The sequence below is a fragment of the Cebus imitator genome, unplaced genomic scaffold, assembly GCF_001604975.1.
Source record: "Cebus imitator isolate Cc_AM_T3 unplaced genomic scaffold, Cebus_imitator-1.0 Scaffold39, whole genome shotgun sequence".
NCBI lineage: Eukaryota > Metazoa > Chordata > Mammalia > Primates > Cebidae > Cebus > Cebus imitator.
This window is the reverse complement of record NW_016107354.1, coordinates 13,635,938-13,641,505: the sequence shown is the minus strand read 5'-3', so window position 1 is coordinate 13,641,505 and position 5,568 is coordinate 13,635,938. Positions and strand designations below refer to the sequence as shown.

Here is a 5,568-nt window from a genome sequence, read left to right as displayed (position 1 = left end):
GGTAGCAGAGAGGACAGACAGGAAAGGAGAGACGAGAGTCTCTGAGCCCCACATAAGCCCCCAATGCCACACAACAGGACTTTGGAGAAAGAGGAAATGGGGTGGGGGTGGGGCAGAATAACCAGGCAGGCCTTGCTGGAGGAGGTAGGACATGAGGGGACTTGGAGGATTCGTAGAGGTAGAGGGGCGTGTCAGGCAGGGTGAACAGCATGGGCAAAGGTAGAGAGGAGGGAACCATCGGTAGTTAAGAAAGAGTGGGGAGACTCTTGCCCTTCTGTGCCCAGTGGCCCCCACCTCCTCTCCATGGACCTTCTGAGCAAGGAGGGGGCCTGCTCTGTGACCGAGCTCAGCTGCACCTCTGGGTGTCTCTGGCTGAGGGAGGGGGCAGGCTGGGTGCAGCTTTGAAAGGTCCTTCCATTGTGTGTGAGGCCCAGCCAGAACAGTGGAGGCGGGTGCACAGAGCCCTTTGTCCGCCAAGTTACCCACGACGTGCTCTGGCAGTCTCCACGGTCCTCACTGACCTTAGACACAAGGCCGTGCCATAGAGACAGGTTGTTCTGCCTTGGCTGGCTCCGATGTCACAGTAGAGGGAGGGGACAGGGGCAGGGGTGGACAGTGGTGGGAGTCAAGACTGACCAAGGGCTGACAGACTGCCTCTTGCCCTTGAGGTGCAACGAATTACCAATTCATTAAGTTCTTTAACTCCACAGCTATAGAATGATGGAACCTTCCAGTACCTGAGAATCCCAGAGTAATGGACTCTTTCTAAGATCATGGAATCTTTCATAATAGACTCTGTGGGAATCAGAATTCTATTCTATAGAATAACAGAATCTTAAAAATCATCGATTTTTAAAATATCTTCCTTCTGAGTTTGTGGTGAGAATAAAATGAAATACCACATGGAGGCCGGGCGTGGTGGCTCAAGCCTGTAATCCCAGCACTTTGGGAGGCCAAGGTGGGTGGATCACAAGGTCAAGAGATCAAGACCATCCTGGCCAACGTGGTAAAACCCCGTCTCTACTAAAAATACAAAAATTAGCTGGGCGTGGTGGCGTGCACCTGCAGTCCCAGCTACTCGGGAGGCTGAGGCAGGAGAATTGCTTGAACCCGGGAGGTGTAGGTTGCAGTGAGCCAGGATCGTGTCATTGCACTCAGCCTGGTGACTCTGATTCAGAAAATAAAAAAATAGAAAAAAGAAATACTGCATGGAACACACATAGAATAGGCCTGGAACATTGTAAATGCTCCAGCTCTTTTCCCCATTTTGAGGAAACCCAGGCCCAGAGAGGTGATGTGACTTGTCCAGGAACACACAGCTAGGAGGTGGTGGCACAGAACATCAATGGCCTGGAGGGAGCCCCGGTGGCGGGATGGCCTCTCGCACTGAGTCCCCCATGGCCAAGCCAGCAGGTCTGTGTCTGAATTCAGGTCTCCAAGGTGGGGGTGAGTGTGGGAGGGTGAGAGCTGGGGGTGAAGTGGGAGACCGGAAGAGGGGGCCAGGGCTCCACCAGTCCCTGTGTAATCTCTCTGGGCCTCAGTTTCTCCCTTTTTTTCTTTTTTTTTTTTTTGGTGAGACGGAATTTCGCTCTTATTGCCCAGGCTGGAGTGCAATGGCATGATTGTGATCTTGGCTCATGGTAACCTCTGCCTCCCGGGTTCAAGCAATTCTCCTGCCTCAGCCTCCCAAGTAGCGGGGACTACAGGCGTGCATCACCACACCCAGCTAATTTTTGTATTTTTAGTAGAGGTGGGGTTTCACCATGTTGACCAGGATGGTCTCAATCTCTTGACCTTGTGATCCACCCGCCTCAGCCTCCCACATTGCTGGGATTACAGGCATGAGCCACCGTGCCCCGGCCCTTTTTAAAAGAGGAATAGTATTTCCCTTCCTACTTCCACCCCTGGGGAGTGGTGAGGCTGCCACTCTGGTTGGGCCACCCTGTGTGTTCCTGAGTAAGTGACATCACTTCTCTGAGCCCATGTCTTCACTGGTGCAATGGGGAGAATAAGGACTGAACCAGCGTGAGGATTGACTTGAGGAGCTAATACCCTTTGAAGCAGTGTTAAGCTTCTGCTTAACACTCTGTGCATTTGGATCCCAGCTCTGTTGCTCCACGGGTCAGTGATTGGGGTAAGTCTCATCACCTCCAGGTACTTCAGTTTCCACAGCTGCAACATGGAAACACCAGGAATGCTCATTTAGATGATATGGGTTAATACAAGTGGAGCGAGCACTTAGAACCGTTCCTGGCAAGTGGAAGTGTTTAGCAGTCTTCCACAATCATTGTTTACCACCTAAGGCTTGGTCATTGTGAGTGATTATTATTAATGGTCAGCAAAGAGCTTGCAAAGTGCTGCATAATTGTGTGTGTGAGCACCTGTGTGTGCATGTGAGTGTGTGTGTGTGCTTGCATGTATACAACAGTGCTTATTAAAAGCAGAGCCTGCGGCCCAGAGTTGAGCCGTGTGCCCGGAATAGCTGCTGCTTCTGGCGGCCTCCCCAGGGACTGGAGTGTAATGGGTGTTTGCAGAGCCCCCCGCCAGGCTGAGATGACAGGCACAGAGGAGCCAGAGCTGGAGCCAGGTGGCGGCCGGGAGCCCAGTGTTATTATATTAATGAGAACCAGGGTGATGATTACCATTAACGAGATTAGTCACCAGGGGGCCTCCCCACTTCCCCAGGCTCATGTCTATGGCAGGGGAGGCAGGCAGGCATTCTCTGCACCCACCTCTCTCTTCTCTGTCTCAGGAGAAGGGGTGAGGATTCCCTGGTGCCAGGCACGACGCCAATCCCCTTATAGCCTTGTCTCACTATTTCTTTCCAAGCCCCTGGGGTTACATATTGGCGCACCCACTTTACAGATGAGAAATCTGAGGCTCAGCCAGGGCTCTTTCTGACCTGGGAACAGGTCTTTTTATTGCCCCTTCATGTTACCTGCAAACAAGTACAGTGAACCGAGCCCTGGCACTTTACATGGATTAATCTTTTAGTCTTCACAACAATCCCATAAGGACAGTGCTCTTGTTAACTCCTTCACATGGGGAAACTGAGGCACAGGGTAGTTAAGTAACTTGTCATCTGTATCACAATATCTCCTGCCTTCCAGCAAGCCCCTCTCTCTCCAGCAGTCAAAGTGAAGGTGTGGCTCCCAATCCTTTGTTATAGCAGACCACACCCAGGGCTCTTTGATCAGATGCTTGTGGGCAGTTTTCTGCTTGTCTCTTGTCCCCACAGTCCCCTCAGTCAGGCCACCTCTGGGCATAGGCTCTTAGTGCCACCCACCATGCAGAGCTGAGGCTGCCACCTACTCACTCATGCCACAAACATTATCCTGGCCCTTCTTGGGGCCAAAATGTCAATCCTTTTAGATACACTCTAAGAAGTCGGGTTCTCATTTAACTTTTAGTGGACAGCTACTCTGTCCAGCACTGTGCCAGCCTGGGGACTCAACAATGGGAGAGACAGACCCGACCCTGTTCTCATGGAGCTCCCAGTCTCGTGGACAAACTAGTACATGGCATGTACGTAGTGACAGTTGTTCTGAGTGCTTCAGAGGAAGGACCATGGTCTGTGGACTGCGGGGTATCGGGGGGAAGGGTGCTGTTGGAGTGAGGGAGGAGTGAGGCAGGGAAGGCTCCCTCAGGACATGAATTTAAAATGAGAAGTAAGGGCAGAGCAGGAGCTAGACAGTAACCAAAGGGAAGAGCATTTCTGGTGGAGGGAACTGCATATTAGGGGGTGAGACCCCCAGGGGAGTCTTGCCAGCCTAATCAGCACACCATCAATGCTCAGGTGTCTCCCCAGGCCCACAATCATTCATTCAATCAATCATCACTTATCAGTTACAATTTTCTAATTTAAATAGTTCGTTTACTCACTCATTTTTTCATTCATTTATTCTGTATTCTCTAATACCCATCCATTTCAGGCTTGATATTGGGCGGGGGGATGCAGAATTGAATTAGTTGCAGTCTCTGTCCTGAGGTTGCTTCCAATCTAGGGTGGAAGATGAATTCTTCCTTACACATGACACCATGTCATCAATGGACACGAAGACTCTTCCTCTAGACTGGGGTGGTGGTCAAGAAGGGCTTCCCAGAATACAGGTCATTTGAGCTGAGTCTGTTTTTTTAAGACAGTCTTACTCTGTAGCCCAGGCTGGAGTGCAGCAGCGTGACTTCTTCTCACTGCGGCCTCTTGCCTCCCAGGTTCAAGCAATTCTCATGTCTCAGCCTCCTGAGTAGCTGGGATTACAGGCAGGTGCCATCATGCCCAGATAATTTTTCTATTTTTAGTAGAGACGGGGTTTTGCCATGTTGGCCAGGCTGGTTTCGAACTCCTGACCTCAGGTGATCCACCCACCTTGGCCTCCCAAAGTGCTGGGATTATAGGTGTGAGCCACCACGCCTGGCCCGAGCTGAGTCTTTATAAATGAGCAGGCACTAGGGAGGTAGAAAGAGGGAGGTGGGCAATGGTGCACAGCATGAGCAAAGATATGAAGGACTCCAAATGCTAGGCTGAGGCAGCGACTGCTGGCTTTGCAATGGTATCTGTTTTTCCTTTCGTAGCAATAACACACGGCGGCTTGGAAGAAAGACTACATTTCCCAGCTTGCTTTGCAGCTAGGTGGAGCCATGTGACTAATGTGGCCAATAGGATGCGAGCAGAAGTGTAGGCGGTTTTCCCCTTGATCACTTAAAAGATAGTGGTGTGTCCGCCCCGTCCCTTTCCCCTTGCCATTGGTGGAAGGTGCACGTGGTCCCATCTTGAACATGTGAATGAGGGCAACACGAAATGACTGCAGCTTAACAAGACAGAAGGAACTTGGGTCCGCTATGCCAAGGAGCCCCAGCCATTAATGGTTGATATGTAAATGACTATATGAGAGATAAATAAACTTCTCTCTCCTTTAAGCCAGAGTTATTTTGGGTCTCTGCTTTAGAAGCTCAACCTATATCCTAGCTTATAACCAGACTAAAGGCTATTATCTCCCAGGGCACAGGGAGCTGTCAGAGTTCTGTGGGGAGGGTAATGCCATTGTCAGATTTGTATTTTCGGAAGCTCTCTCTGGCCACAGAATGCATGATGGGAAGGAGGGGAGAGACTGGAGGCTGAGACTAGAGAAGGGGTTCATGCTTTCAAATGGGGCAGAGGTACCGAAGCCTGACCCAGGACAGGTCAGCCCTATCGGTGCCTGCTAACAGAGGGAGGGCCGGGTTCCCTACCCAGGCCTAAAGCCAAGCCTTGTGTGCTGCCTGCAGCCACTGTCTCTTCCCATTACATCCAGAGCTTTCAGCCTTGAATATAACCCAGAGGCCGCTCTTGTGAAATCTGACCTTCAGCTGTCACTAGAGCCCAGGACCGCCCCTTCTGGGGAGGGTTGGTGATGGCGGGCTGAGGGCGGGAGGCGGGGGCTCTGGAGGATGGATGTGGGGAAGAAGGAGAGGTAGGTGGGACAGAGCCTATGGTGGGGAGGGGGCTGTGTAGATGATGATGATGGGGCAAGGACAGATGGGAGACAGAATGAAGGGGACTGTGCTAGTCAGGTCTCTTCTAGTTTTTGG

General features: G+C 51.4%; 1 long non-coding RNA gene across 1 annotated transcript; it reads left to right on the top strand.

Moving 5' to 3' along the window:
- The first annotated feature begins 1,868 nt into the window (after positions 1–1,868).
- Positions 1,869–4,917, top strand: LOC119470754. Its single transcript, XR_005199725.1, has 2 exons — positions 1,869–2,134; positions 4,573–4,917. It is a non-coding gene; the product is annotated as an uncharacterized LOC119470754 (long non-coding RNA).
- Positions 4,918–5,568: the final 651 nt, after the last annotated feature.